Source organism: Polypterus senegalus, chromosome 7 (assembly GCF_016835505.1).
Source record: "Polypterus senegalus isolate Bchr_013 chromosome 7, ASM1683550v1, whole genome shotgun sequence".
NCBI classification, from domain to species: Eukaryota; Metazoa; Chordata; class Cladistia; order Polypteriformes; family Polypteridae; genus Polypterus; species Polypterus senegalus.
Genome location: NC_053160.1, coordinates 73,570,136 through 73,596,427, shown reverse-complemented (window position 1 = coordinate 73,596,427; position 26,292 = coordinate 73,570,136). Strand labels below are relative to the sequence as shown.

General features: G+C 37.9%; 1 pseudogene; it reads right to left on the bottom strand.

Annotated features, from left to right (window-relative positions):
* On the bottom strand, positions 1 to 26,292 carry LOC120532028 (annotated as a pseudogene).

Here is a 26,292-nt window from a genome sequence, read left to right as displayed (position 1 = left end):
TTATCTGATGCATTTGCTTCTTTTGAAGAAAGTGTTGACTATGGCGAAATCATGGGCCTCTGCGCAGTCCAGCGCTCGTGTGCCATCGTCGTTACGGGCTCCTCGTCCTTGGCCCCCATGGACCCGTTCGTATCCGGTTCGCTCTTGACCCACGTGGCCGTTGAGGTCGCCACCGACAGCTACGTGTTCTTCGGGGGCAAATGATCGTAGGTGGGCGTCGAGGCTTTCCCAGAATCGGTCTTTCTCGTCGGGGCAATTGGTTTGGGGCGCGTAGCACGATACAACTCGGAGCACGGCTGAGCCAGTGTCGATCTTGAGTGACATGAGGCGGTCTGAGACTCGGCTGACTTCTCGACGTTGTCTTGTAGCTTCTGGCAGATCACGATTCCCACGCCGTTTTGTGCTTGTGCGCCGTTGTAATACAGTTTGAAGCCTTCGCCGATGTCTCTGGCTTTTGATCCTTTCCATTTCGTCTCTTGAATACAGGCGATGTCGACACGACGGGTCTTGAGTGCGTCGGCCAACTCGCGGCTTCTTCCGGTCATGGTGCCGATGTTGAGGGTCCCACACCGTAATCGTAGTCGTGGTCGGACTTGCTTCTTTAGCCTGTCCCGTCCTTGGGCAGGTAGCCTTCGCCCACTTCTCCGTCGCAGGCGAGGCGGGCGCGTCGCCTGCAGGGGCGCCCTAGCATCATCGTCCAAATGTTGAGCCGTTGTTGCATATGATGCACTGAGGGGGTCCGTCGATCGGCGCGCTCCGCCTGGCGTCGGCGACCCTCACCGTTGGCCAACTTCCCATGGGGTCGTTGTTTCCAGCCGGCACCGCGAGGAGGTGGTGATGGGATTTTGCCAGCCGGCTTATTGTTTTCTGACCATTCTTCACATAATATGACTGTATGACCAAACTTAGAGAGAAATGAAACAAGATAAATAAGCCTTAAACAGAACTTTCTTTGAACAAGGACTTTTCTTTATAGTATCATTTTTTCTCTATTTGTGTGTAAGCTGTTTTAAAATGAAGATATTTGGATTGTGAAATTATTTGAAAATGTGGCACTCTATTGCCCGAACTTTCCTATGAAGCAAGGTAAAAGCTGCAGAACTTTGGTAATTATGGACAAACACAGCTACAAGACATATTATATTGCAGCTTGAAAAAACCTTAAACTGTACTACTTCTTTTGAATACTTGTACTTTCATAACATAATTCCTCTGTTTCAGCACAATTCTATTCATAGAATTTCTGGCAGCTTCTGTCCCAAATGAGGATAAAGGATTGTGTCAAAAGAAGATGAGAGCTGCAGAATTGTTTTAGCAGAACATGTGCAAACCACTAGGGCCAGCAGAGTGGCATATGCCATGCTGCGTTCGTTCTTCAGACAAGGCAATTGGTTTTTTTCACCTCCTGCATGCCACTCATAGCTTTATATACTTGTTGTACAAAATGACTCTCATCGGTAGGAAAAAGGAAAAGGCTGGAATAAGAGGCACCATTGGGTCAGTTGATTGTGTCTTTGTTTAAACAGAGCCACTGCAGTGGGATGTATTTAATCACCATAGTGAAAAATATAAACGGAGTCAACAACCCATTTCATTCCAGGCCATTTTTCTCTATAATGATCTAGTTCATTAGGTCATTCTCTTTCTTTACATAACTGGACTTTCTTCATTGTCAAACACCTCTGACAATGCATTGCTTAAACCAAATTGCAAGGTAATGATCTACATAATAAATTATTTAAAAAAACTGTGATTTCTTAAGATGGCAGGCAAGGAGAGAAAATGTTTTAATATCAGTGTATACCTTTTTCTAAATTTGATCCAGACAATAATGCCAGCTTCCGCGTCCTTATATTAAATCCAGTCTGACAGTAGCTCATCCATCCATCCATTATCCAACCTGCTATATCCTAACTACAGGGTCACAGGGGTCTGCTGGAGAATATCCCAGCCAACACAGGGTGTAAGGCAGGAAACAAACCACGGGCAGGGAGCCAGCCCACTGCAGGACAGTAGCTCATCTGATCATAAATCCAAAAAAAGTAATTGGGAATGTCAGAAATTCTATATTATGGACACTCAACTGGTAATGGAATAATCAAACCAAAAATACACAAACCTGCCTAAGTACTATTATTTCCCCGGGCTGAAACAGCATCATCTTTGACTGATTTAACACTACTTGTAAGTGTGTGATTTGGGTATGCCAGTATTTAATGATGACATATTTAGTGTGAAGTTTTAAAATCTGATCCGTCAAACACAGAAATGTGGGAGGTGTCATATGAATCCCAAAAGATAATCTCAGGGATTCATACAATCCATTAAAATTTTTGTTTTCATTTTTTTTTTTTTAATTTTAAAAAATTTTAGAAAATCATTAAAGATTTGCTTTAAAATACACATTTTTCATAGGTCAATAGAGCAGCATTCGTCAATATCCTTTTTTTACATCTTAATTGGACTCTCTGAATTTTTAACAATATTACAAAACTTAGTTTACAGTCAGATATAGTCTTCAGAGACTTCAGTTACTCAAACATTAAGTGGGATAACCTTGCAACAGTATGTTAAAAGAGTGATTCTCAGGTTCAGTCCTGGGCTCTCTTGTGGCTGTAGTTTTTTCTTTCAACCAGTTTCTCAGTCAGTCAATCATTGCTACTGTGAAAGTTAGCCTGGACACAGACAGACACAGACTCTAGATGTTCAAAACACACACGTTTATTTTCTGCATAACAACACGGCCACAACAACTCGTTCTTTTTTACTTCTCTTTCTATTGCCGCCTCCATTCCTCTCTCGCAAGCTCTGTCCTCTTCCACCCAACTCCAGCTCTTTGAATGGATTGAGGCGGCCCCTTTTATAATGCACCTGGATGTGCTCCAGGTGCTCCCTGATGATCTCCCTGCAGCACTTCCTGGTGTGGCGGAAGTGCTGCATGTGCACCCAGAAGCACTCCGGGTGTACCTGCTTCCTGGTTCGGCAGCACTTCCTGGTGTGGTGGAAATGCAGCGGCCCAAGGCTCCTTATTCCTTTGGAAGCCCCCTGGTGATGGCCACGGATCCCCACAGGATTGAGCCTTCCAGTTCCGTGGCTCCCGCACAATCCAGGATCGTGGCCCTCATATGCCCTGGGGAGGGAAATGCCTCTCTCCCAGTCCCCTGCTTCTGCAGTCCACCCGGTGGGGAAAGATCCCCGTCCATCCATCACACTACTTTTAATTGATTTAATTAGCTGAACTTTGTTTTCCTTTTATTTTGTATCTAGAAAAGTGTGGTAGTGTGAGATTTACATTTATGGACATTTTGACATATTTTTTTTGTGTGTTATGTTAAATGCTTACTTTTAATTTTGATTTTCTGTGGAGGTTCAATTCCTAATTTTATCTAAGCACTGACAATAATTGATGAACAGAGCAGACACCAGGGGAAATGATACTAAGGGGAGCAACTATTTCAGTGTTACCCATTTGTGTGCTTTTTAGTAAATACTTGTCTAAATAACAGGAACATTAAAACTTAAAACATATATTTAAACAGGTTAAAAAAACTTACATATAGTCTAAATGTTTTACTTTGTTAAAAAAACAGTAATTTCCGGATGAATGCAAAAATCAGGAACTGGGAAATAATCCATCCATCATCCAACCAGCTATATCCCAACTACAGGGTCACGGGGGTCTGCTGTAGCCAATCCCAGCCAACACAGGGCAGGAAACAAACCCCGGGCAGGGCGCCAGCCCATTGCAGGGCACACACACACCCCCACCAAGCACACACTAGGGACAATTTAGAATTGCCAATGCACCTAACCTGCATGTCTTTGGGCTGTGGGAGGAAACCCACGCAGACACAGGGAGAACATGCAAACTCCACACAGGGAGGACCCGGGAAGCGAACCCTGGTCTCTGGGTTGGGGGTTGGAGTTATTATTCTTTCTGCCCTTTGAATGGAAGATTGAGGCAAGAGGAACTATGATGTCATTTCCACTTGCGCCAGCAAAACGGCTCTTCCTGTCAGGAGCATATTTAAAAATCCCACCACCTGAAGGAGTCAATTCATCCTTGTCTCCTGTCTGAAGAAAATACTATGTTGCAGAACTGGCTGATGATTATCCTAGAGTGCTTAAGGAGGCCACTGGATATATCTATAAACTAGTGACACATATTTTTCAAATAATCACCCTAGTGGAAACTAGCAAGACTTATCACATTTGATTAACAATGCATGATCAAACTTATTCAAGTAACTGTAGGAAAGTAAGCATAATGGGGAAATTAATGGAAGCAAATAATAAAGAAAAGATCAAAAATCCTATGGGAATAACAAATATGTTAGTGAGCAGTCAGTATGAGTTCAGACCTGTGGAGATTGTGTTTCACTAATATGCTGGAAGCAAAAAATATACAATAAGTGACGTTTGCATGATATTATTTATCTTGATTTCCAGAAAGGGTTTGATGAAGCTCCTCTGGAGAAGCTAGAGGTCAAACTAAAAGAAGTGGGAATTCAAAATGTAATTTGCAAAAGGGTACAAAAGTGGCTCAAACATTGGAAGAAAAGTGTTATGGTCTAAGAACATTTTTCTGACTTAGGTGTTATTAAAATTGGTGTCTCTGAGGATACAGTTCTTTTTAATATATGAACTGCATAAGAATATAAATAACAAGCTGGTTAAGCTTAGGTAGAATCATGGATAATGTAAAATCAGTCAAATTGATGCAGAGAGATCCGGACAGAATGCAAGATAGGCATATTTTTTGGAAAATGAAATTTAATGTAAATGAATGTATTGTATTAAATGTAGAAAGTACAAATGTTAGATTGAAAATGCAATGGGAGGTTCAAAACATGACCTAACAATCCTAGTGAACTTGTCACTTTCAGCATCTATTATATAGCCTAATGGGTAGAGGACATGTCATGGGAGGTTACAATTAAGCTATATAACACACTTGTGTGGCCTTGTGTGGAGTACTGTGTGCAGAAAAAAGCACATACTGTAGCAGAGCTAGTGAAAGTAGAGAAAAGAATGAGTTATGAGTACAGAGAAGGAGCCGAACCTTATTAGCTTAAGCAAATGGAGATAAACAGGTGATATGATTGAATTGTTTAAAATTATGAAGGGAACCATTACAATGGATCCAGACTATTACATTTAAAAAAAAAACCTTCAGCAAGAATACTGCAAGACAGCTAAAAATATTTCTCACAAACTTTTGAAAGTTTTTCTTTATATAGAAAATCATAGACCCATGGAATAAGTTACCAAGTAGTGTGGTAGGCAGTAAGATTTTGGGGATTTTCGAAATATGTCATTTTGGAGTTTATAATATGTCATTTGGGTGAACTGAATTAACAAACCTTCTGGTCTGAATGTACTGCTGTCATCAAAATTTATGTTCTGTGGTCAAGGGATTTATGTTGCATGGGTTTTTCCAAAAGCTCAATAATGCATGGCTTGGGGTAACAGTTAAATCTGGAAACTTTATTTAATCTTCTGAAATCAACATGGACATGTATACTCCCATTATACTTTGGGCAATAATAATTCAAGTGACAGAACCTGCTTTGTGACTCACTGATGACACCAAGCTTAGATTTTATTTCACCTCTTTGTAAATGGCAGCCATACAGGCCTCTGTGATACTTTATGGTTTCATCTGACTTTTTAAAATTGTTTTAATGGTTCAGTAATTATCCTATTGTTCAGCCAGGAGTTTCTTAAAAGAAATACTTTATAAACATTTTCTTTCTTTGCAACATCTTGAACCCTGAAGTCTCCTTCATGCCTATAAAAAGGGAGGAGAAAAAGTGTGTTTTGTAGCCATTTTCTATGCAGGTGGTATAGACCCCATTGGACACACTTGACAAGGATATGGACATCAGCCTTGTGAAGACTCATTGTTGAAGAGTATTGTATTCTAGGGTTGAGTTTACAGTGATACGCTAAACTCTGTTGATAAACAAGAACTTCAACATCAGCTCTAACTAAAACTTTAGATTCATCTGTCAGCTACAGAAGTGCATGCCTTGAGTCTGAGAGTTTAGCAAGGTATTCACTCTAAACTGCTACATCCCTGAGTGGCCATCTGAAATGTTTGAAAGAAGTAGAGCTCTTGTCAGTGAAAGTCATTTTCTGAATCATGCGGGTAGCGGGTATAATGCAGTAGAATGCATTCATTTTGTCTAGCTGATGAACTTCCACTCACTAAGCAAGACAGAAAAACAGAAGTCTTCAAAGACGCGTCCTGTTCTTGAGGCTGTTCCATGACTGAATGAGTATCCTTTAAAGATTATATTTCTACTAGTAATCTGGAGATTCAGCTAATGAAAATTTCCAGTTAGATTGTTTTTTTTTAACCAGTTCTATCAACAAAGGTTATACCATTTTATGGTCCATATGAGAACAAGAACTGCAAAGCTGTGTTATTAGAAGATAAAAACTACAAACTACAGAGCTGTATTAGCAGAAAATACACAAATTGAACTACCACGACTGAGATAATGCTTAGCTTCTACAAATTAAGGCAACCACTGCTTTGTTCTCAGCATGTTGTTGCACATTTGCTGCAATACTTAGCTCTTCAGAAGATCCAAAAACAGGCAGATTTGAAAGAAAAATCTAAACTTGCATATAACAAAAATATTATACAACTCAGCACTGACATGACATAAGGGCCAATGCAGTGAAAGGCTGATTACTTCCATATAACACTTTTATTAAAAATCTGTACACCATCTGGTTATGTAAATGTTTATGTGAATATACTGCATAATGGGCGCATTTTATATGTCCTATGGTGCTGCCTAAATTTGCAGCCCTCCTACAGCATCTGAGCACATACAAAGTTCAGAGCACAACAGAAGCAAGATGTCATCCAAAAAAATTTTAATTCCTGCTAACTTACTTGTAGGTGCCTAAGGGTTATACAAAATTGTGGTAGAAAAGTCAAAATTCGCAGTCTATGTCAGAGCCAGTAGACAAGAAGATAGAGACGTTTCAGAGTTTAGAGTTTTAAAGCACAATGTGTATTAGTTATATTTATTATTTGCCTGATCTTATCATCAATTACAAATCAGAGCAAACATTAAGTTCTTAAGTTGCTGGTCTACTTAAGATTCCAAGGCTTAATTAAATAATAGTTGGAGCCTTTAGTTACAAGGTCCTGAAATTGTGGAATGATCTGCCTGCCAGTCTCAGCTTTTAAATCCAGGCTGAAGGCTCATTACTTTAGTCTAGCATGGCCTGACTAAGGCTGCTGATTAATTGTGCATAATGCATCTTTGTTTGTTTAGTCATTTATAAAAAATAAAAGTAATATAGTAATTATGAATCATTATGAAAAACACCTCTTTTCTATTTCTAGCCTAGGTATCTTGGTGCCACTGCTGTACTGCCAAGCTGTTCCCTTGCCCATGGAAAAGTCACCTGAGATTCTGCAGCCTTGAAATTATCAGATGGGAAGATTCTATCATCAGATTGGTTTTCTCAGCACAGAGCCTACTATAGAATGCCCAAGAGAAGGTGGGCGCCCAGTTGGTCAGGTTTCTACAATTGTGACTTTGTCTAACTTTGTCTTTGCCTTTCTCTCTTTCAATTCCTTTTCTGTGTTGTCATCTGACCATAATTCAATAATTAATTAATGGACATAAATTGTTGGTTTCCATTTATGTTAATTAGTTTCAAACTACTTTGTAACTTAAAAAGTTCAAAGTCTGACCTATGCACGTCAATTTATGGCTCTATGTTGATTCTTTGCATTTTAGTTCTTCCACCAGTGATGGTCAGATCTTTTCTTTCAATTTTTACAGAAATGATTATTTAGTTTCACACTGACTTTTCAAAGCTCCCACACTTTTCACTTTTATTATGGAGCAAAACATGACTGTTTCAAGTTTGAAACGCATGAAGCTGAATATTTGGAATTCACTCAAAACCTAATCAGGTTTTAATACTAATGAATGCAAATCCTTCATAAAATTTCAAAAAATCTGTATATTTATTCTTGAGTTAAAGTGTCATCAAAGTTTTTAGCACAGATACACAGTCACACAGAAATATATCTTTCCAAAAATGCCCAAAACACGTTCTAGGGATAGCGAAGTATGTTCTTCCACTGAAAATCAGTACTCAGTTTTTCACTGAAAAATATCTCAAAACACCCAAAAATGGCAAATGAGCAGAAGAACTTGATTAAAACCCTCAAAACCCACACAGTAAACAGATGTAAACTGTATACCAGAGCACAGAATATCAGAATAAATTATAAAAAATGTGAGTGATTAATTCATAGAAAAAAATGTCAGATTTTCAGTTTAAAAATAATATTGCCTCTGGCATGTTTCAATAAATGTTGATTCTTTCCAAACTCATTAACCTATGTTTATCCTGCAGGTGTCTTGAGAAATGCTGTCACTTTTCTCTCAAAAAAAGAACAATTGGGGAGATATGTGAGTTTGTTTTGCATGTTTTGGCATTTGATTATTGATTAAATGCCACAATATTGGTTCTGCCTCACAAAAAGATAAGCTGAAATCTTGCTTGTTAGAATTTACACTGCACTCCGGTACAGGTTAAATGCAGAAACATTTTGTGATATAACACGTAACTGCGGGCAGCACAATGGCACAGTGATAATGCTGCAAACTTGCATTAAGGGGGCCAGGGTTTACCTCCTGGATGTTCCCTGTGTGGGGTTTGCATGTTCCCCTCGTGTCTTTGTGGGTTTTTTCCGGGTGGTACGGTGTCCTCCAACTGTCCAAAGACATGCGGGTTAGGTGAATTGGCAATGATGGATTGACCCTGTTGTGTGTTTGGTGTGTGTTTCTGTGTCTGTGTGTTTGCTCTGCGATGGACTGGCACGCTGTCCAGGTTTTGTTGCTGCCTGGCACCCTATGATAGCTGGTTAGACACCAGCACCCACTGCAATGCTGGTGTGGATTAAGCGGATTAGAAAATGACATGACATGTGACTGCTGAACATTCTCTAATAAAGCTGATCAATTTCTCAACTAAAAAAATTATTATTATGAATTGAATGTAGACTCCTTATGAAAATCAGATTTTTTTGTGCAGCAGGACTTATTGCAAATTGTGGTATGGCAATTTTTTTTAATCACCATATGGAGTAGAGATATTAGTAAAATGAATTTAATTCCCTAATGAAAAGGAAAGCAGGGGCTATAAAATATTAACATACAGTACAGCCTCATTGGACAAGCAAACATAATGCACACATTTTCAAACTTTTTTTTGTCCAACAGATAGTACTAAGAAAACATAAGGCACTTACATAATTTCATTTATCTTTACACTGGTAGACTGATGGAGAATTAAATAATTAAATTATTGTATTCTCAATTATAATTAAAAGCAAAAATACACTTTTAAAGGTGTAATTGATTGCTATACCTTAATGAGCATTCAGCTACTTAAAAACTCTGCCACCAGAAATATATATATATATATATATATATATATATATATATATATATATACATACACAAAAAGAATATATATATATTAAGGTAACACTTAATTATCTCAGTCTAACACCAAGTCAATTAAGCTTCACAGGTGTCAGTCTGTCTAGTTAAGAATGGTTTTGCAGGTGGTGGCCACAGATAATAGCTCTCTTCTTACCCTTCCTGATTGATTCTTCTCTAGTTTTGCATTTTGCTAGTGTCCTTGTCACTAATGGTAGCTTCACCTACAGGTTGTACAGGTAGTCCTGCTCCTCCAGAATGGCACATCCATATGTGCTGTCACAAGAATGTTTGCTGTGTCCCCCAGCACAGTCTCAAGAGCGCAGAGGAGATAAAACGAGATGGGCATCAACCCAGCAGCAGGGTCGGTATCTGCTTCTTTGTGTGAGGAAGAACAGGAGGAGCACTGCCAGAACCCTACATAATGAACTCCAAATGGCTAATGGTGTGCATGTTTCTGACCAAACTCTGTCATGCCTGACGTCCTCTAATGGGAACTGTGCTCTTAGCCTATCTCCGTGCACCTCAAATGGCATTTGCCAGAGAATACCACAATTGGCAGCCTCACCATTGGTGCCCTGTTCTCTTCACAGTTGAGAGGGGGGTCAACACTGAGCACAAGTGACATATTTTGTTCATTTTGTTCCCAAATAATTGCACAGTATTACTCAGTAAAGATTTTCCACTTGAATATTTTGATCATTGGGATCCGATGTTTGATTTAAGTGTTCTTTTGAGCAGTGCATAGACACAAGTGAAAAGTTTTTAGAACACTCACATTGTTACTGTTTTTATTGAAATTTAAGCAATTCATCTCCAGTAACCCAAAAGTACAGATGATAATCTTTTACTGATTGAGACCCTGCCCTTTGTACACACTGCCCATTACTACTATTGTTTGAATTATTCAGTGAGGTCTTCAGATGAGCCCTGCTGCTGTCACTTGCAGCCTCTAGCAGAGTACCAAGAAGATGATCAAATTTGACTATAGAGGATTTAAGTCATAACAAAGTTTCAGTAGGTCAAACAATGGAAGGATCATTACAAAGCCTCAAGGGTTTAGAGTAGAGCCCTGGTGCATCCACCTAACCCCTCCTTCCCCCAAGCTAGTGTCCTACCAAGAAACTAACCCCATTTTTCCAATATGATCAAAGATTCAGTGTTTTCTGTATCTGTAGGATTTTTCAGGAACATAACCCTTGCATGATCGAGAGTTGACTTACTCTAATAAAAATATGTCATTGTATAGTATATTGGCATTGCTGTACTGTAGAGATTAGAGAAAAGGGTCTTGTACTAGAACTGTAACATTTTTTTCTTTCATCCTCTGGCAACACACCTCCATTCCTCCCAAAGGACATGGATCTTCATATTCTTCCTTTTCCCCCACTGGTCTGTTGTCACAAAAAACAATCCTAAACCAACAAATAGCAGTAATATAGTTAAACTCCTACTATGAGAGTGAGTGGGAGAGAGGACAATGTAATGTAGCTTATTCATACCATTCTTTTTTTTATTTCTCTTTCTGTTCAGCAGAGGTAACAGCAATGAAGGAGGACCAGACTGGTATTACAACTATTGGGGTTTGGTTTGATCTTTTGATTATTTTATGGTATATACAGAAATGGCGTATTAAGAGATGAGGGGCCTCATGTATAAACGGTGTATTCACACAAAAATGTTGCATATGCCCATTCCCTTGCACACTTTATGATGTATATAAACTAAACTTGGCGTAAAGCCACACACATATTCACAGTAGCCCCCTTCCTTGTGTACGCACATTTCTGCTCAGTTTTGAAAACTGGCATCACCCAGCGTCAAAGCAGTGGTATTGATTCTGTGTCATTTACCATTTTTTCATTTATTAAATACAACGTACACCGAAATTAATTGCATATCATTTACAAATTTAATTCACATGATTGTAATCATTCTGTAACAATATAATGGTGCATGGAATGGCCAAACTATTCCAACAACCATAGCTGCTTTAGTGTTGTTACTCTCAGTGCACCACTAAGAGTATTTTAACCCACTGTATCTGAGTGTGAAATAACAGCTGTAAAGTTGTTGATTGGAAAGCTCTACGGTGGGATATGTCAAGAGTGCAGAGGATTGTTAAGTAGGCAACAGTTTAAAACACAAAATGACATTTCCAAATACACATGATTTAAGAAACAGTTTCTTGCAGAATAAGTTGCAGAAAATGACTTTTATTTTGACTGAAGTATGGAAAGTATTGCCAAGGATGCCATTCATTTTGATTAGATTCAATTTATAAATCTCAATACTGAAAGGAAACATGGGAGAGCCAAAACTTTTAAAAAGACTATTTTTGTGTAAAAATACTGTCTTGGGGAGAACAAAAAATTAATATTGGTGCATTACATTTTATCAAAACATCTTTAATATTAACAACAACAACATTTATTTATATAGCACATTTTCATAAAAATGATGTAACTCAAAGTGCTTTATATGATCAAGAAAGAGAAAAAAGACAAAATAAATAAGAAATAGAATTAGGGAACACTAATTAACATAAAATAAAAGTAAAGTCCGATGGCCAGGGAGAACAGAAAAAAAACAAACAAAAAAAACAAACTCCAGACAGCTGGAGAAAAAAAATAAAATCTGCAGGGGTTCCTAGGCCACAAGTCTTTATTATTAAAGATTAGTCTACTGGTAATGTATAACTTTTATACTTTTTGCCAATATGCTGAAATGATTGAAAGAAATGCTTTGCAGAGCTCAAGAGTGAACGATCTACAGAGAGAAATGATGTTTCTTTTTTACAGGTTAATATGAATTTTCTGTTTAAACTTCACAGTGTAGATGTGTAATAGAATTTTGTGAAGTGAAACGTTTTTTAAAAGCATAATATAGGGTGGTCCAGATCTAATTATGCAATTTTCATTACGCTATAACTTATTAAGTTTATTACATAGAGAATTCACAAAAAATATTTTTGTTGCCGAAAGATGGCAACACCTGCCCTGCATTCCAAAATGGTGGGGAGACGGTTGTCAGTAGAACAGCGTGTGCGATATGTTCGCCTTTTCATAATTGCATAATTAGATCTGGACCACCCTATAGTTTAGGATAGTAGAATAGTAAGTAATTGAACATGGTGTTTGAATTTATCATTTAACATATGTAAACATATTTTCAAAATAATTTAAAGATGAATAAACTTTAATGATTGTGACAAGGACACACATCACAATTATGCAGTTGAATGTCAGGAGCTCTTTTCTGTTGCTTGATTTCCATTTTTACTGGCAATCTTAATTTATAGTTTTCCAATCACATCAGTATCCATTGATTGTAACACTAAGATTTCAAAATATTTGTTGTTTTTGAAGAGGATCAAGATTTATTTAATTGATGGCTGTAATATACGATGAGTTTGAAGAAAATGTTTACTGCAGCTACTATGGCAATATAGAACTGACAGAAAATGCATTGCTCTGTTTGACCTTTTACATGAAATGAAAATAAATCTTCGAGAAAGAAAAAAAACATTAGGCTAGAAAAAGTGATTGCTAATAAATTCTGGATGTGTTAAGTCTGTATCAATTAGAATAGAATTTCACTTGGCACAATCCTGATACAAAATGTGACAGAGGTGGAGTACTTCTGTACAGTTCCCAGACTTTTGTCATGCATTGTGTTAGAATAAAAAAAAGAAACTTTTGTTTTCCCCTATTATGCAGTTAAATCTATGGGAAAACTCAAGGGAGTATGGCGCAGCTGCAAGCTTTCCAGATATTCAAGATCACCTTGACTGCAGTTCCAATGCTGACCTTCCCCAGGTTTAATATACAAATCATTTTAGACACTGATGCCAGCGATGCTGGATTAAGCACAGCAGATTCTAAAGAAATCAATCTTCAATTAGGAGGGAATAACAAGAGTGAAGGAACTTTTAGCATTAGTTTATACTAGTAACATATTTTAGGTAAAAGCTATTCCTGGTTCAAAAAGGGTTTACTGATTCTAATATATTCTGAAATAATAAGAGCTTTAGGGATAGCAGAAGGAATGGCTGCTGAGCACTTACAAAAGTATAGGTTTATAATTTAATTTTGGCCACAGTCTCGACACAGAAATACTGATTTATTGTCCACTCACCTTTATACCTTGTGACTTTATGTGTTTGCCATGAATGAGTTGTTCCAAGGGATTTCTAGTGAATATGTCCAAAAGGCAGAGGAGCAATTAAAGGTCTCGTCACAATTAAGCGAAACACTAAACATTGATATGTAACACTTTGCCTCAACTACATCAGAAGAAAAACAATCTTCAATGGTCTAAGTATGGAGTCAATTTCATCTTTCGTTTCTGCTGTTTAAGATTGTCATAATCTTTGCCCCAAACAAGTCAAGGAATTCTTATGTGGTTTGGAAATGTAACATCTTCGTCAGTTTAATTGTACAAAAATTGCAATTTTCTGTTCTAAAGTCAATGAAAAGGCACATTTTACTCTTCTATTTACTGATGCATAGGTTAAGCTGTGTCCTGTAATAGCTTTCAATATCTATATAGGGTGCCAGAAAACTAGAAGCGCTAAAAATGTGAAAGATTAATAGATACTTAGTAAAATAACTGTTGTTTAAATGAACATTTCCCTAATGCACCAAGGTGCACATCTGTTCATCTGCATTCTTGTTAGTTTCAGCAAATCATGTTGATTGTAGCTGTTAAAATTGGTATCAAAAATTGCACCTTGCAATAATGCATGTTAATGATCTGTATTTTGCTGTTAATGCCTTTGAGTATTGTCATAATTAGAAAAATAAGAAATACCATACCTAACGGTACTGTGGTAACATACTGTAGCTCTACACTAAATCAGCTATATTAAATCTTATTTTTTGTTTGCCTTTTCTTTTGGCTTTTTCCTTTTATGCATATTCATGAATTATCGTTAAGCATGGACTGTGTTCTTGTTAAGATTTATGTATCTTATTGCAGAAAACCCACTGGATTTTTTCGTCAGAAACACCTTTTAAATAGTGGCCCATGTTAATATTGTCACTGCTTTTGTCTGCTCTGCATGGTATCCTTGTGTCTATGCACTGTTCATGGTATCTTTATGCCCTTGTTGATTACTTCAGATGACATATGTGGAAGAGATGTGGTTTAATTTACAAACAAAACTGGTGACTCTGAACTGGCCTAGTATGAGTGAAATTACCAGTAATTTTGTCCTGTGTTGAACAGACATCCCATGCCAGCTTGTTTTATGTCTGCATTATAGTCATCCTGGGATAAACTTTATTTCCTTTGTGACACTACACGTGGAGTGATCTACTAGTTAAATTACAGCTTCAAAGATATTAGATTCAAGGTTTAATGGTTGGTGATGTTTTCGGGTGTTCAAGGATGAGTGCTAAAGGTTAAATAGTTTTTCTGACCATGCAGTGACTTGACTTATATTTTATGTAAGCCCATATTTGTATTAACTCAGAACTGCTTTTATCCCATGTTTGATTATTTTTATCTATTGCCTTAGCTTATACATTAATGTATGACAAGTAATGCTGTAGCAAACCTAAGTCTCTTTCTGTGGTTTGTACTAGCAAAAGCTACCTATGAAACATTGTTTCAAAATTAGCTTTTCCATCAGTTTTTAAAATCATTTTGTTCTTTCAGAGAAATGACACTTGATAAAAGATAAATGTTGACGTATGTGTGAACTTATAAAAGCAGCCTGCTCAATGAAATAATCTTACACACATCTTAGGAGTTGTATCGTGGCCCTAGCAGGGCGTCGGGCATTTGTGTGTATCTAGCAATAAAACCTTGCTTCAGACTGATCAATGCTTAAAGTGTTTAATTTTTAAACAGGGAATAATTTTAACTGCCTCAACAGTTTGACGTGAGAGGTGGGATTAAAGACTGCTAGTCTCAGACCTGGTCCTGGGCTGATTGGGGGAAAGAAATTAAAACACTGGTGTAAACAGTTAAGGTCAGGGAAAGCCATTTTGCAAAATTTACCTCTTTCCTTTTCTAATTCTTGCTAACAGCCTGGGGTGGAACTATTGACAGCCAGTCCTTGAATCCTGTAGTAAGTGAGTAAATATCCAAAAGTGATTGATTGTCTGGATGGATAATGTTTTTTTGCTATAAATCTATGCTTGGTAAAATGGGCAATACGGCTGGATGATCAGCATCACTGTTGCCCAGTTTAGGTCACCTGGCATTTAATATGTTGACTGATTTTAGTAGTAATGTTAATAAGGTTAGCTTGTTGTCTTCTGTTTTTATTATGGTTCTCCTGGGATAAACTTTATTTTCTGTGTGACACTATGGATTGATCTGGTTAAACTATTGCACGAAAGATATTAGGTTCAAGCCCTGCTTCTGGCTTCCTAAATAAGGCACTTCAATGAAAAAAGTGCGTACATAAATATTATATGTATTTTATATGTTACATGTAATATATATATATATATATATATATGTGTGTATAGTAGTGTGTTTCCCCCTGTTAGCGTCTCTCGCCAACCCCCCTGGACTGAGCTATGTGCCAGCCACTTCGCGCCTCTGTATATATATATATATATAAAATCCTAAGCCTAAAAGTGCAACGATTTTATATGACTTTTTATGTCACATTTTTTGTCATGCTTTAAATCTGGCTTATTTTAAAACCTACATACTGTATATATGTTTGGTATCATTCTTTTCAGAATTTATCAAACTTTAATGTGATGTTGTTAGATTTGCATTTTCTTATTCTGTTTTGAAATTATAAACTAAAAAATATCAAGAACTCATGTCCCACGAGATGAGACTTTGTGGCAAGAGATTTAACCACGCCCGGGGCCAGAAATAAAAGACAAAGAGTAGGACAGTTGCTGTACAGGCTTCTATGTATTCAAAGTGCTGCACAAGATGCAGATCACACAGCACGGCAGCAACAGCAATCCAGCAGCTGATAGAGCAAAGAGGAGGTAGAAAATAAACTATTTGTTTCCCAAGAGGGAGTTTCGAAGGAGCAACAATGTCTCCAAGGGGTATATATATATATATATATATATATATATATATATATATATATATATATATATATATATATATATATATAGTGAGAAGAGAGCAAACACAAAATGTTTTGGGGCACCTTGCGGCCAACTCCCTATGATTAAACAAGATGGAAAATGAAAAAAAGAAAATGTGTGCTAATAGCGCAACTTCAGGCTGACTGTAGAAGATGATGTTTACTTGATTTATGAGGGTTTCTGGGAGGAAGAGGTGGGTGCAGGTGGATGGACTCCTGGAAGTGACATCAGTGTTCCTTTCTGCAGAGGGTGGAGAAGAGAGATTGTTACTGTGCAGTGCCACATAATGTCTCATTTCTCATTTGAGAATTAGAATCACTCAGGCCCTTAACCTCTTTCCAAAGTGCACATGTGTGGCATATATATATATATATATATATATAGTGGTGGACAGCCGAGACTGTTGTCTGGCTCGGACACCTCCATGCTGAGAGAACCGGGGGAGCAAGCATGGCCAGAACATTACCTCCCCCGGAGCACTAGATGGCGTCATTCCTGGGTTGCAACGGTGCCTGGGACCTCTGCCAGGGGATGCTGCAGCAACTACTGAGCCCTTATGGGCAGTTCTTCTGCCACACCCTAAAGTGCTGCTGGAGGTAGATCATCAAACACATGGACCACTTCCAGGTGCCTTATATATGGGGCCAGCAGACACTACTTGGTGAGACAAAGTCAGGAGAAGGGAGACGAAGCTTGCCAAGGTAAGTGGAGGAGTACAAAAAGAGAAGAAATGAAGAAGAATTTGTTTGGTATTGTGTCTTATTGAACTCTGCTTGGGACTGTATTTGACTTGTGGGAACAGGGAAAAAGAAAAGAAAATAAAACCCGTATGTTTTCCCAAGTGTGTTTCCTGCATCTGTCTGTGTCGGATTGGGCGGCTGGTTCGCCCCCTACTGGTGTCATAATAAATATACACAGTGATCCCCTGCTATATCGCGGTTCAGCTTTCGCGCCCACACTACATCGCAGATTTATTAATATTAGTATTATTACTAGCGGGCTCTGCCCCCTGCTCGCTTCGCTGGCTCACCCCCGGGTTTGGTTTACCGGATAAACAATTTAAAGATATTGTTACTTTTATGGGAATTGTTACATATGCATTATTTTCATTTTTATTTAAAACTTTTGTAAAAACAATATTTGTCCTTTATTTCCTGCCCCGGGCGTGGTTAAATCTCTCGCGGGGCTTATAACACTGATCTCGTTGTGAAGGGGGGAGTCTGAACGCATGCTAAAAAGATGTGATCGGTTCAGCTGATGTCTTGCTGCTGCTGCTGGCCAGCCGTGTGTTGTGCTTGTCGCGCTTTGTGTCAATCACTTAAAAGTCGGTACAGCAGCTGTCCTTTTGCCACTTTGCGTCTCTGCTGCTAGCGTTCTGAAGGAGGAGGAGGAGGAGTTGGAGGGGGGGTTTGTGAGGGCTGAACACACACTGGCTTGCTGCAGCAGGCAAGCTGCTTGTTCTGCTTGTCGTTGTTTTAAGAGCTGGGAGCAGCTGAAGTTTGTCTGCCAAAAGCATTCCAACAACTGCTAGGTTATATGTCAGTAAGCTTGTTTTAAATTGTCTGAAAGTAGGGCATGATGTGCAAAGGTCACCATCTCACGGGGTTTGCTTCCTAAGGTTGTATTGTATAGTCTTTTGTGTCTTTCCGAGATGATCTGGTCTCAATTGATTAGTTCATCCCAAAGGGGAGGTGCGTTATGGTCCTGCTACTTCGTGTCTTTCCCACTCGCGTCGTGAAGGGGAGGGGGGGGCTGAACGCACGCTAAGCAGAAGTGGACAGATCAGCTACTGGCTTTGCTCTGCTTCTGTCAAGATGCCTGTTCTGCTTGTCACTCTGCACGTTGATCATTTAAAAGCCTGTACAGCAGCTGTACTTCTGTTTCACTGCCTTGTCTTGCGTGACCGTTAAAATGTCTCTCGCGGGATGTCAGATTGTCTTCTGAGAAGATCAAGACTCGTCTCCCTGGTTTCCACCCCAAGATTTTTTTTAGAATAGAGAGATGTTACTCATATCCTTAGCCCGACATCCACATATCATATGTGTTTACAAAGTGTGTTTTAATAAGTTAACATGTGTTTAAAGCGTGTGGAAGGGGTATTTTGAGGCTTAAACTATTTAAAAAATGTTTATTTATATGGTCTTTCTATATCGCGGATTTTCACCTATCGCTGATCGGTCTGGAAAGTAACTTCCGCGATAGGCGGAGAATTACTGTATATATAGAGTAACAGAATGGACGCTTGGTGGCACTGTTGCCCACCTTTTCCCAACAGACAGATGCAAGACATAGGTTAAAAGCACTAAGAAGCCTTTTAATTATTTCCTTCCTGTGAAATAGTGCCTCCAAAGCACCACAGTCACGATAAACACTACAATAAATCAGTAATAATTCATAATTTCTCCTCCACACCTCCCAGCAAGCTCTGTCCTCTACCTCCCAACTCTGGCTCGCTTGCTGGGTCTCCACCAGTCCTTTATACAGTCCTTGAACCAGAAGTGCTTCTGTCCTTTGGCCCATGTGACTTGCTAGCACTTCTCAGATGGAGAATTGGCTTTTTCTTCAGCCCAGAAGTACTTCAGGGCTTCCAACCTCGTGACTTAGGAGTATTTGCAGGCTATGGATGAGGAATGGCTTTTCCGGTCCTCTCACAGCTCCTCCTGGTGGCACCCATGGTACCCAAGAGGGCTGAGAAACCACACTCCAAGTCTCAGGATGCCCTGCAGGAATCCAGGGTACCGTTACATTCCAGGGGAGCTGCCATCTAGCGTTTTGGGGGAGGCAGTGTCCTGGAAAAGCTGCCTTCCCCAACCTTCCATCTCAGGGGCATATACACACACACATATACAAACAAACAAAGCCATTTGCAGCAATCTCAATCTGATTTAAAAACTTAATCAACAGCAGGTTTTTTGTCTACGTACCTGTTTAAGGAGATAAATGGACCTAATTGTCTTTTCTCTAACATTGAATCTTGAGTAATCTCTCCTGTGGCATTAGACTACCATATGCTGTTCGAAATGCACTGTTAAGTCATGATTATTTCCAGAGTGCCAAATCTATAAATAACCTTACCCAATGGTTAACATACTGCAGATCTTTATTAATGCTGTCAAGATTGGATTTAGATGAAAGAAAACACACAAGTAGTCATGCATTCAAAAGAATGAAGCTGGTGACAGAAAATCATGGTTTGATTCAAACTATAGCACAACTTGCATTAAAAGCTCAAAGACCAGTCCTACATGTTGTAGATTTATCTGAAAAGCATTTTTGGTTACATAAAAAAGTACATGACTTAAAAGTGTTTTAAAAAAAAACTGTTACTCCGATAAAATTGTTTTTGCATTCTCTTATACTTTTTTAACATAATGAGGAACAAATAACTTCAGACTTTCAGGATTAAAAATACCTGGACTCTCAACCCTGAAGTCATACTAAAGATCCTTTCCACTTTCTGAAGTATCTGAATAAGAGGACATGGTTTAATTTGTTTTTCTTAACTGGCAGTGTCCTCAAGTGGACGAAAATTTGGCATGGTTGTTGAAATTAAGCCAGTCTAGTTAAGAGCAGGTTTCATTAGTCTGGGCAAAAACTGTCCTCACCATTATAGTACAGGGTGAGTATTCCTAATCCAAAATGCCTGGAACTAGAAATATTTCAGACTTCATATATTTTCAGATTATGGAATATTTGAATATACAGTACATAATGAAATAGTTTGAGGACACTTGTAATCAAGTAGGGAAATGCAGTCAAACCAGCTAAATGACAACTTACACATATAATAATTCATATCACAGACCCATTATTACAATGTGTACTGTTGAGACAAATATATTAAAACTCAAAAGTGATGAAAACAATGTATAGACTCTATTGTAGTTCCCTTTTAAGAGGACCAATTCTGTGTATTTGCACTGAAGATCTTTTTTGTTTTTTCATTAGTTTATATCTGCTACCTCTTGTCACTTCTCTGGGAAAAGGCCGACAGATCATAAATATTTTAGCCAAGCTTCACTCAAAGAGGACCGCTATGCTGGAAGCCAACTGATGAGACAACACATTCAGTTTTCATATTGTGTGGGTTGGAGAGCCCCAAACCCCACACCCAATAATACCCAACACATTCAAATAATGAATTTTTTAAATACATCATGCAAACAAACAGTGAAACACATCCCAAAAACCATATAAACAATAAAGCTTTTTTGTCTCTTATCTGCCTCCAGTTGAGTGTTGCCTGGTGCCACCTGACTTTGACTCGATCTAAGTGAGGCAATTGGCTCTCTTTTAAAATTGACCCAGAAAATGCTCTTGGCTTCCTGTCTCAGTCCTCAGTATAACTTCCGGGGTTATACACACACCAGAGCATCCCTCCCCAGACAGTGCCCTCTTGCAGTTCCCAAAGACCCCGACAGTGTTGTGTCTCCAGATTCCAACTCCCATGCCACCTTGCAAGTGTCCTAAAGTGGTCCAGCCATGAGAAACACTACCACCTGTTGTGTGGGAGAATGAGCTGGTGGGCTTGTTTACCTGCTCCTTCCATTATGGCCTACTGGTTGGGCATAAATCCTTCCTTTATCCTGATCAGGATGTCTGTCCTTCCTTCCTGGTACCTATGATGCTCTTGGGAAAATAAATCTACTCTATATGTATAAAATCCTAAGCCTAAAAGTGCAATGATTTTATGTCATGTTTTTATGTCACTTTTTTGTCACACTTTAAATCAGGCTTATTTTAAAACCTACATATAGATGTTTGGTATCATTCTTTCAAGAATTTATTGAACTGTAATGTGATGTTAGATTTTCAGATTCTTATTCTATTTGTTTTCTATTATATTCTATTTATTCTATTGGTTTTTAATATCAAGAAAGTCATGGTTTTTAATTTTAATAATTCATTATTATTTCAATAATTGATTTTAATAATTTAATTCAATAAATTACATTATTTTTGATCGAGTAAACTTTCTTTCAAAGGAACAAACTAACTAAAAAAATATCTATTCATAACACCAATGTTTAGATTTAGGTGATTTAGTTAGCTGTGACTCATTGCATACCACTTTAGTTTTCACATGATTGTTCCTGTTATTTAAATGAGTAATTTTTTTTAAAAAGTTTTTTTATCTATAAGAATGTCAGTTAAAACGAATGGATCGTTTATTTTGTCTCTTATAAATACTCATTGAGCATAGTGGACCTCAGTATAACGGGAATTCTCCAATCGGTAAAAGAGTAAATATTTTATTATCATTTCATTATTTTTACTCCGTTAAATATTGATTAATTTTTCTTTTACATATTTATAGAATTTCGTGAAGTGGGGTGGCCAATCAAGCCGCAACTGGGAGTTGGGTGCCGAAGGGGGCTTGGCCCCTCAGTTAACAACATAAAAAGAAGTACAACGGTGTCCAGTTTTCATACTGTAATTGGAGCAATTTACTGAACTCATATTGCAGTAATGATACCTAGCAATAATAAAGCTGCTTCTGTTAACCGTTAGCAGTGACATTCTATTAACACACAAGTCATCTGCAATGTCGATATTTGTTTTGAGGAGCATTCATATACACACATTTACAAGATGATTGTAATTTATAACGGTAACTTGCACATAAATGTGCACACACTGTGTCATATTAATCTTTTTTTGGCAAACACATATTTTAACACTCAAATCCTAGCAAAGGTTTTATAAATGAGACCCCTGATGTGGCATCACATCACAAGACCCCCCTTGAGGCATCCTATTTTTTTTCTTTCTTTTTTTATTGGTTCCACACAGCACTTTTTAACTGCCATACAGGTGTTATCATTTGGTTATCCTGTTGCGTATCATCTGTTTTGAATTGTGACATTGCAGAGGACCCTCACCACCCCCTCCACAGTAGTCAACCAAGTGGGTGCTTCATAACTCTCAATGCTACATGGAGGACCAGATCCCCCATAATCAAAAATGAATAAATCAATTTTTAATATGTTGTTGGTCATATGCTATCAGCAGTTCAAAAAACAAAATAAATGAAAGGCAATAAAAAGCGTTATGCCAGCGTTCAAACAATTTAAGATTGTGGAGCATTTCAGATTTTGGAATATTTAGATTAAGGATATTTAACCTGTAAACCAAAAGATTACTATAGCCTCAAGGCCTAGATAAGCAGATTCCAAAACAGTTCAAGTGATATATATTGTGTTATTGGTGGCTACCCTGATTGTATCAGTTCCAATTCAATAACAGTATTAAATATGACCACACTGCATACCCCACATGGTCATACACAACTAGTTTTTCCATGCCAGACAAGACTTGCAATGAATGTAGTTTACACATAACACCAGATGTCGTAATGTAGGGTTAAATCTAACTTTGGTCACTTTCATGGTGGAGTCTGTATACTCCCTCCGTGTCTGCCAAGTTTTTCGGTGGGTATTCAGGTTTATTGTGGTGGACCAGCATCCTGTCAATAGATGATTTTTAAATTGTGCACAATTATGCTTGGATGGTCTCCCTGTTTGTGGCCCCATAATGTAATGTCCGGGCTCAGGAAATGGATGATTGACTTAATATGAAAAAACGAGGAGGTGTGCACCATGTCAATCACAAGTCACTTTCCTTCTAGCCTCAAATGAATAATCTCACTTGTATCAGTCAGAAAAAAAAATTAAGACTTGAGCAACCTAGACTGCAAAGTTAAAGTCTGTTCATCTAGTATCGAAAGCTGCAGAAACTTATTCATTTAGGATTCAAGTCAGACGGCACTTCCTGATGCTAAGAATTGTGGCAATCTGGAACAAACTACCGAGCCATGTAGTTAAAGCAGAACTCTTTGACAACTGTTATGGAGTATCTGGATGACATATTGGGGCAGCTAAACAAATAAACTTGATGGACTTGGTTTGTCAGATTTCTTATATTCTTATGTACTTATGATGTGTGGAGTTGATTAAGGAGTTTAATACATTAAGATTGTTCGACAACTCTTCTAATTGAAAATGCAAAATGTTTAGTTTAGAGGTTGTCAAAAATAAAGTGGCCTTCGAGCTTACAAACATGCATTCTTCATGGACTATAGCTTGAACCTGTGATAGGATTAGATTTTTTATCCAGAGTCTGAAAACTTTGTTTCAGGGACATTTTGCAATGTGCTAATATAGAAGAAACTACTGGCACATCAACAATGCTTTGCTTTATTAAGCAGTGGATTACCAGAAAAGGTTAACTGTCATTGTACTTTTTGGATTAAAGAATGAAAAATACATTTTGCTGAGAATATACTAATGTAGGTGGAAACTTTACAGGTTTAGAGCAAAAACAACTTAATTGAGATTTTAATGGACCGTCATTTGAAACTAGCAATTATAAACCTTGAGACTGTACATTAGAGAATGAATTTATTTCCATAGAAACACAGAACAGACAAGAAAAAATGAGCATTTGTAAACACTCAAACACTAAAAACAGTTTAGGAGTAAAATTTGATATTTTGAATTTAAAATACACTGGTTTCCATCATACCATGAGTTTAACACTAAAGCATAATCACTAGATGTCTTCAATTTCAAAGCGGGCAGAATGTAACTGTATAAAGGAAAATCTAAGAAATAACTTGAGTCTGCAAAGCAAAAGTGGGGTATGTGTTCCATATGGAATTCCAGTCTTGCAGTATATAATGTCAACACATTTTTGCATGCAAATTGAATTTTGAAAGTCTTGGGGGGCCTGCATGTCCCCTTATGTGAGATTAGGAAGGAATCATTCCCAATATTTTGGTGGAATTTGCTAGTGCTCCATATGAGTGTTGCTGAAACCCCAGAAAATTTCTCTTGCACTTTCCATTGCTTAGAGGGGAAACAGGGCCTCTTTTAGATACATATGAATGTTCTGCCAAAGGCTGTTGATGACTAGAGGATCCATACACCTTGCAGGTTTAAGCCCTATATTGACTATGCTTAAGAAACACAAGCACTTATAGGTGCATTATTTAAATGAAAGAATTCTGCTGCATCAACTTTATAGATGCTGCTGAGAATTTTTAAGATTTTTGTGTATTTGTCCATGCAGCCTTCCCTGCTCAAGATTAAAGATGCCAATTGTCTTAGCCTGGTGTGGAACTAGCCTTTTAGTCCTGGGATACACTTGGTTCCTCTTCTCTGCACAGCATCTACTGCTACTGTGTGTGTCTGCAGTGTGGCGACCAGACTTGGATATTGTACACTAGATGCACTCTAATTAGAGCATTATAGAGTCTGACCATAACGTTTACTTTCTGTTCAGTAATTTTAACAATATAACCTAACATTTGCCCTTTTAATTGTTTCTTCATTTTGCCTAAACTGTGAGAATGTAATTTCCAGAGGTTGCTTCCTATAATACGGTGTTGCTCATCTTGTTTTGTAATTAATGTTTTCCTGCATCTACTACTTTGCAATTTTCCCCATTAGAGTGCAGTTTCCAAGTATTTGCCCAATTTTGAAGTTTGCCAAAAGATCTTTTTGATTTGCTTCCGGATTATCTACTATAACCACCAATTAAAGTGTCATCAACAAAATCCAGTTTTGTTTTGTTGATACCAGTGGCTTTTAATTTCAAAGTTAATCTGTGTCATGGAACTTATCAAAGGCTTGTTGTAGGTATGAATAAATTATGTCACATGCTTTGTTTTTGGTCTACTACTCCACTTGTGTATTCAAAAAAGTATGACAGATTAGTTTGAGAGAACCTCTCTCTTGTAAACTTCTTCTGGCAGTTATTTAGTACTAGTAGGTGTAGCCAGTGCTGCCCAGGTGGAATAAAAGTGTAGTTGCAGATGCTAAATAAAATTCCTCAACAGGAAAAAGTTTGGAGCAAAACATAACTTGTAGTTTCACCCTATTCAATTATGGAATCTGTATGAAAGTTCTCAAGGATTGGTTCAATGTTCTGCATCTGCATACCAGAGAAACACCTATTTGTCTTTATTTACTGTGTATTTCCCTTGATTTACCCCTCTGCTCCATAGTTCAAATGGGATTAAAGTGTATATTTCAGACTTCAATTTAAGAGTATTTGCATACACTTTGGTCATACTATATAGAAATAACAACACTTTTTTTACATTGTTCCACCATTTCTGGGCACTATAATATTTAGCAGGTATATTAAAGCAGTCATACTTAGTACTTTGTCACATATCCCTTGCTTGCAATGACTGCTTGAAGTCTGCGATTCAAAGACTTTACCCATTGCTGAGTATCTTCTCTGGTGATTCTCTGCCAAGCCTCTAATGCAACTGTCCTCAGCTATTGTTTATTTCGGGGGCTTTTCTCCTCAGCATATGGAAGGCATGCTCAGTTGGATTTAAATCTGGTGACCAGCCAGGCTTGGTCATTTAAGAATTTTCCATTTTTTAACTTTGAAAAAGTCCTGTGTTGCCTTAGCAGTATATTTGGGATCATTATCTTGTAGGATGAAGTACCATCCAATGAGTTAGAAGGCATTTACTGGAATTTCAGCAAAAAATTCATTGTGCAACTGCTGTCAGCAATTCCATCATCAATGAAGATAAGTGTGCCATTACCTATGGCAGCCAAACATATCCAAGTTGTAAAGCCCACAAAGTTTAACAAATGAGGTGGTATGCTTTCAATCTTGGGCAGTTTGTTTTCATCTCCACATTTTGCTCTTGCCATCATCTGTCTAGAAGATCTTTTTATCCAGAATTCTGCAGACTCTATTAAGTACAT